Here is a 14086-nt window from a genome sequence, read left to right as displayed (position 1 = left end):
CTTGATGCATCCACGTTTGTGCTGTCGCAATGCCGTCTTACTCATGTTCTGTTTTTTGTTTGCCTAGTTTAAAGTATTGTGTTGTGTGAAAACATCTTTTTGGTTTTTAATACTTTTAAGAAAAGGGGAAAAGAAAAAAATAAACAAAATGTCCTGATCATTTGACTTGCTTTGGTTTAAATAGCGCTGTACAATGGGTAACCAGGACATAACAATTAAGGCATAACAATTTGATTTTCAGAAAGAGGTATGACCTTTATGATCTAGAAGAAGCATGGGTATGTTACACAAGAGGAAAGAGTCTTCTCTTATAACCATTGCTTGCCATGTTGATAAGACAAATATGCGCTCAAGCTGCTCTTTACATGACAACTATACATGGCACAGTTGCTGATATTTTGTCTACTCGGATAACTCAGATAAGCATTTGCTCTGTTACAATGCCATTGTGTGTAAACACTTTATTTAACTCAGATGAACAATACGTATTCATGTCATCTGCACACAAGTATAGTACAGATTTTTAGAGTTCTGACTTTGGGATAAAATGAAATGTACCCCCAGTGTGTATTTTGGCCACAATTATTGCTGCATTGTAACTATAGGGCGTGTTACTTTTTCCCCCTACTGACTGGGCTAGAGCAACATGTAAGTGAAACTTTTTTTTTCTTGGAAGGCTAAAGACTATAAAATCCTCTTACTTAGATTAGACAACTGTTAATGATCAATATTTTGCAGATTTGAATTTGTCTTGCATAAAGTATTTAATGCCTACAACATTATTAGTGGTAGGTTTGCGATCGCTGGCAAAATACATCTAAAAAAAATACTAAACACCTACAGAACATAAGATTTTTCCCCTTAAATTTAAGGTTGACACAAACAGAACATTGCAAAAATTACGAGGGACGTTCAAAAAGTTTCCACACTTTCGAAACAAATTGCATCACTTTTCTACATAGTCACCTTCCTTTGCGATGCAATTTTTGCAACGTCGTACAATGTTTATTGCCATCAGCATAAAAAAGTGTTTTTTGGTTGAACGTGTAGCCACTGATGTACCACTGCTTTCACATCATGGATGCTTCCACTGCATACTCTGCCTCTTGCTTTCAGGCTGGTAATGGTGAAAATGAGGAACCCACGTTTCTTCTGCAGAAAGTCACCTCCACAGTAACGGGCAATGTGTTGGGAAGCAAGCATCTAAGCGCTTATGCTCCTCTGTCAGCTGCTAAGGCACCCACCTGGCACACACTTTACTGAACCTAAGGCTGTCATGAATCAGAGTGCTCCCTAAAATCCTCATTTACTTGGAAGAGTTTTGTTCAGTCTCAAGTGATTTCAAACTTTGAAGTCTTTGAAAATGCCAATACAGTCCAGTTCTTATGCCCAGATGCCCATTGTAGGCGCTTTTCAGCAGGGGTCAGCATGGGCATCCTGACTGGTCTGCGGCTACGCAGCTCCGTATACAACAAACTGCTATGCACTGTGCGTTCTGACACCTTTCTATCAGAACCAGCATTAACCTTTTTCAACAATTTAAGCTACAGTAGCTCATCTGTGCTTCACCCCCACCTGTGCATCAGTGAACTTGCCCATTTTTCCTGCTTCTGACGCATCAACATTCAGGACGAAATGTTCGGTTGCTGCCCAATATATCCCACCCTGTGACAAATGTCATAACAAGATTATCAGTGTTATTCACTTCACCTGTAATTTATTAGAACTGCAAAAAATATACACATATATAACGTCATGGAAAGTAGCACTTTCTGCCCAAGGTGAACTCTTGCATGGAAAAAATGGTTCCTCCTTAAGTGTGTTGAGACATCATGTTTATGCTCACTAACGCTCAGGAGTGAAAAAAAAATATATATATTTTAAAATATTTCACCCAGTTCTAACTATCACAAAAGGAATGCATAACTTGGGTGACGGCAGTACTTTTCTGTTTTCCCCACTGCTTGTTTTGCTGTTGGGTCATTGACAGGTGAGTCTAGGTTGCAATTAATTTGCTTGCTAGAGCCTTTGCATTGCGGTTAATGTACTCGTCAACAGTGTTGTGAAAATCCATGGTCAGAAGTGCCCTTCTGGGAAGGTGTGCTGGGTTAAAAAAAAAATAATTCACATTTAGCTTGAATTGTTGAGAAATTCATTTCGGGGACAGTCTTCAGAAGATGGGAAAGCCCAGCAGGAGGAGTTGGGGGTATAAAAATTACTTTAGGAGAAGCTTGTGGTACTGGGTATCCTTATGTAATTTGCTCTAAATATACAAATCATAACACCAGTTAAAAAAGCATTTTGAATGAAATCTTCAGCCAACAATGTACATCAAAATCATCTATTGCAATTTTAGAACCACCGTTTGCAGTAAGGGCTGCAAAATTCTGGAATGTGCTCTGCATGGAGGTTGCGATTGCAGGCTTCTAAATTGGACTAGATTCCACCTGCCATCAGTACACATTTAGATGTCCACAGTGGTTTATGCAAGGATTATCATAATTGCTTTTGAAAACGTATCCCATTTTTCTTGGCTGAATTACCACGAGAATATTTTCTTTTCATTTGGATTCCCATCCAATATGTCAAGGATCTTTTAAATTGTTGGTAATGCAGGAATAGCTCAGGAATAATAAGACGAATAGTGAATTGAAAAGTAAATTTTTCATGGAATGCTTAATTGTCATGTGGCACAAAAGCAAGTTCAGATCTCATATAAACAGAGAATGCTTCTAGTAGTGACCCTAATCCATGTATGCAGTGGGTCCGTGCAGCTTGGCCTTTGCCAGATGTTCCCCCTTTCACTGCCAACTCTGACATTCATCCTGATGTCTCTGATTTTAGCCCATGGCAGTTTATGGAACTGTTCATGGCTGAGGACTTTTGGGAGGAAATATCATCCCAAATGTATCTATATGCTAGACTTGTGCATTCACATTTGTATAACTTGCATAGACACTTTCATACATATTACTCTCTCACGCTCTCTGAATGTCTCCCTACCTTCTCCACCAACCGAGTCTTATGAAGGTGAGATTTGGGGCTTCTGCCCCAGTAACCCCCTCTAGCGGCTCCCCTGTGTCCCTCCATGCCAATTATTGTTTTAAAAATAGTTTGGAAAATGTGCTGCGCAACTTGTAATATTTGCATGAAATCCTAGGCTTATAGGGTGTTTTCAAACTAAGGACACGTTAATGAATATATTTTGGGTTTTATTTCCATTGGTTCTAGGTGTGCACAATTTATATACACAGCTTGTTTGTCCATTCTCCTTTTTAGTTTTAGTAAAGGTACCAAGACAAGAAAATTGGTATTTAAAATGTTATATGCTTTACGAGTCGAGAAAACGGTGATTCTACAAAGGGTGTTTCCAATTCACTTTCAGTATTCTAGGCAGGGACATGCAGATACATACACAAGGTATGTCACTTTCTCATTAGTAACCTACTGTCGCATGGGCTCCCTTGTTTGCATATGCCTGATATTTTATACATAGCCTTGAGCAAGCAAAAGGGTCGGAGTTGCTCAATAGAGTTCCACCTTCCACCTGTTCTGTCTTTTTAGTTCTCATCTGTATCAATGAATGAAAACGGAGTACAACAGATAGGTTTCTTCTGTAGAGTTTTCAGATTTCATCGTTTGTGCAATGAGGTGTCGTACATGATTGCGATTTATTGAAATACAGACAGATGTAGAGATTCTAACTTTCCAACATTACCTATACAGAGGCTGAAAATGTGACTCTTTGAAATCTAGTAGCATCCTGTACCTTTGTTCAAATTATGCTACCTTTGTTCTAATCCATCTCACTTCTACCTTCTAAACATGTGAGATGCTTAACTACATTTTGACCAATATAAAGTGGAAATATTCTCTCAAGGGAACCTTTTACACATTCATTGTCCAACATTGTTCATTGGTGGATGAACGTTTCCTTACTCAAAGGAGGATTTTTGCCTACTTTGATGAATGCAACTAAATACAACATTACAAACTTCATTACTAGTACTGGTGAATGCACAAACCCTTCCCAGAAATGAGTATTTCATTTTTGTTGGGAACACTAAAACAAAAAAGGTTGGGAATGTGGTTTTTATATGATAACATTTAGAGGAAAGAATAAAATTACAGATCTGTTCATTCCAATGGACACTTCCACAGCATCTTCCACAAACAACAATTATTAAAGTACATTTTAAGTTCTGTAATATGCTTTCTTATCATTAAAAATACAAATAATAAAAAATAAACAAATTACCTTTGGGAGAAGCTGCAGCGCATATGCTCTGGTGGTCTCAATAAACCCTTTTGGAACGCTCGCCCAGCTCCTCATGATTATATCACGTGGCAGAAAATGTAATCAAGTATTTACAGGAAATAGCTGATGGGTGGGCAAGAGAGGCATTCTGCAGAATCCCCCCAATTATGCATTTGCAAGGAAGACACCACAGGGACCTAAAATGCGAATAACAGCTGGACTGTTCCTTTAGAGAGTAAAATACATTTTTGCCTAAATGTAAAAGGTCAACGATAATAATCTGGTAAAATGTATATCCAAAAAGGTAATGATAAAAATATTTATTTACTAAAGTTAGAAGTTGTGTTGTTCTGTTTTCACTCAAGGCCAACCCCAATGAGCTTGATTAGTCCACTAGTACAGTGTTATTAAATTACTGAATTTCTTAAATTGAAACCTCAAGTCTCCAGCAAACATCTGCTTTAGTGAATATGTCCCGACTAGAAGAAAGGTGTCCATTTAGTGATTGAGCATGTCATGTATTGTGCTCAGGTACATCCGCCTTTCTCCCAATTAAAATAGGCGCATATGATATTCAATTTAACACATTTAATTCCATTAAATAGCTCTTGTTAATAGAAGGTGGTAGCTACTTGAACTAATTATAATTATTTTTAGTGGTAACGATATATACCATACAGCTAATTAAGACTTGTTATAATTTTTCATAATTACAGCAAAAAGGGAAAAAAATTGTAAAATAACCATGTAACAAAACATAGGTTTGAGGAAGAGGCAACAATGCCAAAGATCATATAAAGTCATGGGGATGTATTTAGCTGAAGTGAGATCTATGAGTGCTGTTTGTTTTCCTGGGCTTTTGTTCCAGAATAAGAATGGAGTATTGTTCGTATTTAAACAATGAAACAATGAAAAATCTGCCAGCAAGAATCCACGCTGATGCTAAACATGGAAATATACAATTGTTTAAAAAAATAATTGATACCAACCTCTTACAGGTACTGAACTGCCAGGGAAAAAAGAGTTAATATCTGTAATTTTCAGATCACAAAAAGAAGGCTTTGAATACAGGATTATTGGTTTGTGATTTTAAAGTTAATGTTTTGTTTTTCTTCCATGTATTAGTATGAAATATTATTTTATTGAATACCAACAGATGTGGGGGCAGTTATGATTCTATGTATGCACCTGTGATACATGGAGAAAGGGACTTCTTTCAAGGTCATCTGAGGTCATCTCCAGGACTTGCTATTTTCCATTACCATAAGTACAGTCTTGCATGATTCAGGGGTTAAGCACAGCCATCCTTCACCATGGGGGCAAAGGGGGAGGTGAAGCAAGGGTACGTAATGGTAACGAGTGTACACGGGATTTAGAGGGAAAAAAACTCCACCTAATTTATTTTTGTCTCCAGGCTGGGGCCATTCGTGACTAATTTGGGCTGAATAGGAGCAGAAAAAAAACTCTAAGGGCTGACAAAGAGCATAGGAAAGTGTGGGAAAGGGCCAGGGAGAAAAGGCAAGCTGTGCCCTGCGGTGTGTGAGAGTTGGTTCCACTGCCGAGAGCACAAATTTGGCATGACTTGACTTCTTGGGGACGCAATGCAAAGGGCCGGCATAGGGTCAGAGAGCCAGGAGAGAGAGAGAACAAGACAAGAAGCACAGAGAATAGGCAGCGACACAATGTGAGAGAAGGGGGCGTGTGTGCCTTGTGTCACAAAGAAATACCCACACATGCTCAGCAAATTTGCAGTCCTCCACACCCCCCTTCTCTCTCCAATGCGGTCTCGCTCACTCTCTTCATTTCACATTTCTACTCTTTTTCTCTCTCAACCTCTTGGCACTTTATCATTCACAGTAGAGGGAGGTAGCTTGGGCGCTTTATTTCCTTTCAATAAGAGCCTCACAATTTTAATTTCATACAATGCCTTTCAGAACCTATACATGTCCATCTTACTGTAAGCATGGATCCTGAAAAGACAAAGAGGATAGCTGCACTGTATAATTCAACCGCTGTGTGCAAGGTCTATAGAGGCAGAGTAACTCATTCAGTGCTCATTCTGTAACTCATTCAGTAACTCATTCAGCCTTATAGCTGAAGGCAGCATTTTTTAAAGCTAATTTCACTCAGGTGAGTTGAACACTTTTCACGCCAACATCCATCAAATCTGAATGGTTTACAACTAGATCTTTCTGCTTTAATTTCATATATTTACTGAGAAATAGAATGAAGAACAAAGACAAAAAAACAGGTCTTTAGATAAACATTAGTTCAAAAAATGCAGCTTCGCATTTTTTATTTTAAAAAGTATGAGCCACCTGGCACCTGGTATAAGTTGACCCATTAAATACAAGCCTGCTTTTTCAATGGAGGAATACAGTTGTGTAGTTCTATCCATTACATGGGAACACCACTGCCAGGCCAAGGAGTCTATTCACTAAAATTAGAATTGGTATGGAAGTCTGCAGGAGAGTTGGGTTTTAGCAGCTTCACTATACATTATAAGGGCCCAACCTTAATGAGCTTCTCATGTAGAAAGAACTTGGCAGGTCCGGTATAATGTATAGTTAAATTGCCCATTGAGTGATGCATTATACAAAATCAGCTCCGATCTTCTTTCTGTTAAAAATTGCTAGCTTTGACCCTTCAGAATAGTGAAATGAGAGAGTCCAAACCATAACTCTCCTTCCAACTCTCCTTTAAGTGGACAAACCCCAATGTTTGTGTATTTAATATGCCAGTCTCTTGCTTTTCTAATCTTTATATTTTAAAGCTAAATAATGGTTCAGTTGGCACTGATATTGGCATTATTCGGCCTTGACTTGGGAAGACTGGAGGAGTAGCAGCCAGGTCCAGGCAGTCTTAGTCTCCTCTTCGCCTCAGGATTTTGGTCTTGCAGGCTATTCCATCATGGCTCAGCTACCTTTAGTGCCTACTCAAAGAAAAAGCTTAACATAAGCATTAGAAACTCACTAAACATGTATACATGCATAAACTCCCATTTAGAGGATTTGTATTATTATTTCAGCTCATGGCTGTTTTCCCCGTTAAAGCAGCTTTACTGTGGTAAAATACTTGAGAAATGAAAAAGAGAGTTCAGCTCCCTTTACTACTTCTTGTACATCTTTTATGTGCTGTATATATATATATATATATATATATATATATATATATATATATTTATCATATTAACACAACAGTATGTTTTTTTTATCTTAAAAAGTCCTACTTCAAACTAGGAGAGAAAATTAAAGAAATGCCACAGACAAATGTATAGCCATTTCCATGTATACCTATATATACATTCTGCATAGTTAAATGAAAGGAGAATAGTTGTTATGGACTTAACATTCAAGGTGCCTTCTTCTCCTTTTCATGTATATATTATTATTATTATTAGAATGAGGAGAGTGCTTTTTCCTCATCTGTATACTGCAAAAAAACAAAAAACACAATCGGTTGTGAAAAGCTCTACACACATTTAATCTTTAAAGGGCTCCCTTTTTGGTCCATTTCAAGGTGATGCAAGAAATGACAAACCAATATATCTCAATCACACATGAATCAATCTCAAATTCTGCAACTTCCTTGGTAAATCAAATGGTCTCTGGCTGCTCTTATCTCAGTATTGTCATAAAAAACAATTAATGTCTTTGAAAGATCCTGTTACTTCATTATGAGAAGACGGAGAAGAATTTGTGATTTATGGCCTTCAATTTCTATAGAAATGCTCAGTTCTGACTACCTTATCCAGCATGGAGCCATCTTCCTCTATGGACATCAATGTGAAAAGAATCTCATCCAATTGTTTGAGTGATGGAGAGGCGGATTTTAATCACTTCATCAGAATAGCTTTACGAGCAGCTAGTAAAGTTGCATGGGTTGCCCAAAGACAGATGTGGGGCTCTCTCTTTCCAAACGATTTGGATACGAATAACGCACTTAGACACTTTGGTACCAAAAATGGCTCTCAGTGAGATCTTTCAAATGTGAATGGTTTTTGAGCTAAGCTATTACACTAACAATAGGATTCAACGTGATCAATACATTTTGTGTTGGCATTTGAAATCACATTATTTTGTCTTTTGTTGCAGAACATCAAGAAGTTGTTGAGAAGTTCTGAAGCCTCTTCTCATAAAAAAGTGTACTTTTGATGCAAGATAATTTATGTTCCGTCATTTACCATTTATGTTTTATTCCGAAAACATGGATTTCATCGTTCAGTATAGAGGAGTGTCCAGTGTGTGTGTGTAATGACAGGAGTTGCACTTCCTCAGTGGCAGGTGTTAGGTCATTCTTATTATGTGGTTAAATTAAAACTAAGGCAGAACATTGGGGGAAACTTCCTTTGTCTTGTCCTCATATGCCAAGATTAATTGAAGCAAATCTGTTACTCCCAACATTTGAAGCAAAAAAAAATGAATCATTGGGCATAGTAAATAAGTAAAGAAACAAGGGACAAAAGAACTGTGCAAATAAAACATTTTTCTGAAATATTTACGTGGAGAAAATAGAACATAGACAGAAATTAGCTTTTACATCTCTTCTCAGATATAGATACATTGGATTTGGGAACACTTCTATCCCTTTATGATGTGTATGTATGTACTACACACATAAAAGTGATGCATTGTAGTTTGTGGAACTCATGCTATGGTGTTAATTAATGGTATTCACATCCCTACTTTGTTGCAGATGCAGGATTTTATAACATCTTTAACCTCTTCCCTACAATTTCAGCCAAAAGCAAATTAAAGTTCCTATCAAAGCCCCAAGAGGTTTTGAGGTTAAGGGGCACATCTTGAACTGGGTTACAGGTGATATTCCTAATTTGGGTGCATGACTCTCTTCAATGCTGGAGGCACCTGCATGTTGAGAAGGATTAAAAGGTCTTCAGGTTCATTCGTTGGAAAGCAGCAGGGGAGCAAGCTGGTTTTCACCTAGGTGGTTATAGGGCTCACAAAGAATATTTGTTAGTTGAACAAAAATATAAGTAGAAACCAAAACCATAGATACAGAGAAGCTCAAGTAGTTGATGATTGAGTATCCTTTTGCTGAAAACCCTATTTTTAAAGCCCTTGAACTACTTATAATGCCATGTCCAATTACAGTTCCATTATTTCACCACCTGATATGTGAAGCTATTCTAGGCATTGACTATATCTTTAAAATAGTTGCACAGTAAACAAATCTCTTGTATGCCATTAAACAAAAATGATTCAAATTGCAGCGCCCAACCTACTACCATTTCAACAAAATAGTGAGGTCCAGCAATCTGGATATCACCAACAAAACCAAATATGTTCCTCCAGGGCCGGCCTTAGGGTTGTGTGGCCGCACAGGGCGCCATGGCAACAGGGGCGCCTGCCCGGGACTTAAATTAAAACATCGGGGGGTTTTTTGTTTGTTTTTTTTTACTTTATTTGACATCCTCCATGTTAAATAAAGTTTTTTTTAACTTTATTTAACACGGAGGATGTTAAATAAAGTTAAAACAAAAAAAACGGTGTTTTAATTTAAGTCCCAGTCAGGGGCCCTGAGTGGTCGCTTGTGAAGTTTTCAGCAACTGCTCGGCGCCCCTCACTGTCCGTGACTCTGTTGAGGTGCCGGTGTTTCATGCTGTGAAGTGCGCACCACGGCAGAGCGGGAAGACAGACGCCTCCCGCTCCCACTGCAGAACTCCGGCAACAAGGTAAGTAAGGATAGAGAGAGGGGGTAGATAGTGAGAAGGGGCAGGGGGGCAGTGAGAAGGGGTAGGGGGGTAGTGAGAAGAGGCAGGGAGTGTAGATAGTGAGAAGGGGCAGAGGGGGGAAGGCAGTGAGAAGGGGCAGAGGTGGTAGATAGTGAGAAGGGGCAGAGGGAGGAGATTTTTTTCCTTTCTTTTTTGGGGGATGGGGAGCGCCAGAGGAGTAGTCTGCACAGGGCGCCAGAATACTTAAGGCCGGCTCTGTGTTCCTCCAATGCACTAACAAACAGGGTGAGACTTTTCCATTTTTAGTTCACTGATATCAAACCTATTGATGAGCAGACAAGCAGTGCACTCTCCAAGCCAAAAGTACAAAATATGCCCACATGAGTCTATCAAGTGAAGTATCAGACTTTATGAATCTTCAGATATCCAAAAGGAACACAAGGGAATCTGCATCTTGCGCATTTCAGCCCAACAGGCTAAACAAGATTTACATTGATCATTGATGAGGATCTTTGCAAGAGAGTCTGTAACTGTACCTAAACTCAAACTTGTAGATTTTGTGATTGTCTATTTTTTTTGTTACCTTTTCTTTATTTTTTTGTCACAAGAGCACATTACAATTCACAATTAATCCAAGAGGTGTTGGAGTTAAGGTCAGGGTTCTCATCAAACCACCATGACTTTATGGACCTTGCAGGAACAGGGGGCAGTCATGCTGAAACAGGAAAGGGGTTTCCCCCATCTGGAAACATACAATTGTCTAAAATGTATTTGGATGTTGTTGCAATAACATTAACCTTCACTGGAAGTAAGGGGCCCAAATCTTAAAAAAACACCCCAGACCATCATCCCTCCTACACCAAACTTTGCAGTAGGCACTATGCATCCCAGTAGGCAGTGTTCTCATGGCATCTGCCAAAAAGAGATTGAACCACCAGACTTTAAGCTAGTGAAGTGTGGTTCATCTCCCCAGACAACACATTTCTGCTGCTCCAGAGTCCAGTGGAAGTGTGCTTTATACTCCAGCCGATGCTTGGCATTGGGAATAGTGGCCTTTGGCTTGTGTGCAGCTGCTTGGCCAGGGAAACCCATTTAATGAAGCTGCTGTTGCATAGAGCTTGTGCTGATTTTGTTCCCAGAGGCAGTTTGGAAATCTGTAGTGGTTATGCTACAGGGAACAGGCAATTTTCAGCACACAGCAGTCCCATTCTGTGAGTTTGTGTGGTCTAACTTTTTGTGGTTAAGCTGTTGTTACACCTATGCACTTCCACTTCACAAACATAGCACTTAATGTGGACACAGGCAAATCTGGCAGGGCAGAAATTTAATTAACTGACTTGTGAAAAATGTGGCATCCTATGACAGTGCCAAGTTTATTCACTGAGCTCTTCAGTATGACTGTTTCTACTGCCAATGGTTGTGTATGGAGATGGCATGCCTGTGTGCTTGATTTTATATGTCTGTTAGCAATGGGTGTGGCTGGAACACATAAACCCAATAATCAGTATATATATATATATATATATATATATATATATATACACGAGGACACAGTCTTCTCACTTAATCAGTCTTGTGTCCTGGATTTCCATTATGGCTCATCATTTCCGTAGCTGAGTGTAAATTTTTGATTCTCACTGGATATATTCAACTGACCAGCTGTCAGGAAGTGTCTAAGAGTGCAAGAAGAACAAAATTCTACAGTAAATGAATCTCTTGTTTTTGGTGCAATTTAAACCTATTACCGCATATTTAAGTGCAGGACTGCAAGGAGTTCAATATGCACATTTCAAATGACCCTCAATCACGTTTATCTCTTTTCACTTAAATATCAATAAAACTGGTGTTGCCCCACTGAACACATAGCATACTTGGGTTAACCTTTAGGATCCCAAAGCTCTGAGAATAGGTTAAGTATCTTCACATGGCATGCTCTGGCAACGGGGCATGAGGCATCTTGTAACAGCTGTAACAATTTTTGCTAGAGAGGGGTAATATGTATCACCCTTCTGGCATTTGAGATGTATCAATAATTAAAGACCATTTTTTCTCCTGTTTGTTTCTGCTTCTGTACAAACAGCTGTGGTGTGGTGGAACATTCAAGGCTCACCTTGTAGTTAGCACCAAGGACAGGGGTTTTATTCTGCAAACTCATTAATATTAGCAGGATCTCCTGTGGCCTTTATGTTATCCATAGCTGCAAGGTTGCTTTTATCATATGCTTTGCATTTTTTGATATGAAGGAAAAACAAGTATAGTTTTCTTCATTTAAGAATGGTGCAATCTGTTTTCTTCATTTTCTCTCAATGTCAATGGGATTTAAATAAACAGAGAGGCATTCTGAAAACAACCTTACTATTCAAGATAGACAGATAAATATGTGCCATGTCAGTCTACCATCTTGTTTTTCTGATGCCCCCAAGGACCAGGGAGAAGAAGCACCTATTACCACGACAATTACCGATGGTGTAATTGCTTGAGAGACACTTGAATATGTGTACTAAACTCTCTGTGCTCCACATGTTGAGTATGTTAGTGGATGGATATCCATGACTGCAGAAGATGGCTGACCATGTCATAAGAAACTGCCCTCCTTGGGCAACATTTCAAGGGGAAATAAACTTTCTCACACGATATGAATCTGAACAAGGCTTTTTTGTGAAGGCTAATAAACCATATTCTATTCTAGCTCTGAGACTAAGCAATCAACTTAAAAATCACCATCAAGGGACCATCTTGATATAGCAGAGAAGTTCTCCAACTTCTAAAAAAAAAAAAATCATATGACCGCAATAAAGCCCTGATTAACAAGACGCATTGAGGGTTTTTTTAAATCTACAATCTGAGGATGTAGATATGCTTATTTTTCCCATTACTGAGGAAGAACCACTGGAGAATACCATAAAAATTTATATGGCAACTAAAACTCACAGCTCTCCGGCTTTTTTTTTTTAACTCCTTCCTAAAAGACTCTTACCCTTAACCCGAGATGTTACAGGAAAGAATAATAGTTATTCATAGTTATTGATAAAGAGGGTAACTACCTTGCTTAATGTGGTAGCTACAATATTACTTATAAACAATGATATAAAACTCCTGGCAGTGAGACTGAGATCAGTAATAAATAAGCTAGTTCATGCAGATCAGGAAAGTCAACCTGGTCGTAGTCACCAAGGAAACAGATACTCCAGCTCGTTTAGATGCAGAAAAGGCCTTGGACCAGGTTGACTGGAACTACATGTGATGTGACATGGGCATATTTGGAGTAGTGGGGCAGTTTTTGCGAGGTATACAGACTCTAAACAGCAGTCCCACAGCAACTATTCCATTGATGGGATATAAGATGAGAGTTGGTACTGTGTTAGCCGTAGAATTACAGGAGACAAGTGGAGTTTGAATGATACCTTTATTGGCTAACTGAGTAAATATAGATTGCAAGCTTTCAAGACCTCTCAGGTCCCTTCATCAGGCATGATGAATCAGTGAGAATCCCTATTCTTAGCGGGACTAGGAAGGGCTGCCCTTTTTATTCCTTACTTTTTGTGCTGTGCTTAGAACCGCTAATTATCACAATGACTAATAACAAGGACATTAGAGGCGTTAAAGTCGAAAAAAAACAGAACACAATTTAGGACTATTTGGTGACAACTTCCTACTCACAATATGAAACCCTGAGCACTAACCTTGAATCCCAAGTGGTTCAGAACATGCGACAGCAATAATCATTTAACTGGAGACTTACATTTATCAAATATTTAGGGGTAAACCTGATGGCAAGCTATGCCGGATTATACAATACAAACTATCCAGCTCTGATTCATGCCCTCAAGGGGGTCCTAACTAAATGGAATAGTTTACATATTTCCTGGCTGAGCAGAATTTACGCAGTTAAAATTAATATAGTGGCTTGGATATTATATCTATTGAGGGCACTACAAATTCAGCTCCGGCCTTCTGAAGTGTAGGATTTACAGTGTCTAGATACATATGGAACAATAAAAAAGCCAAGAATTAAAAAAGAGACCCTGTTTCTTCGGAAGATGAAGGGTGGACTTGCTACTCCTAACTTATGGTCTTAATATCTCTAAGCTTAATTAACACAACCGTGCTTGTTCTTACCCAAAGGGTACATTACC

This window comes from Sceloporus occidentalis, unplaced genomic scaffold, assembly GCF_023333645.1.
Source record: "Sceloporus occidentalis isolate IW3139 unplaced genomic scaffold, rSceOcc1.0.p SCAF_215, whole genome shotgun sequence".
Lineage (NCBI taxonomy): Eukaryota > Metazoa > Chordata > Lepidosauria > Squamata > Phrynosomatidae > Sceloporus > Sceloporus occidentalis.
The sequence above is the reverse complement of the archived record's forward strand: the minus strand, read 5'-3'. Positions refer to the sequence as shown.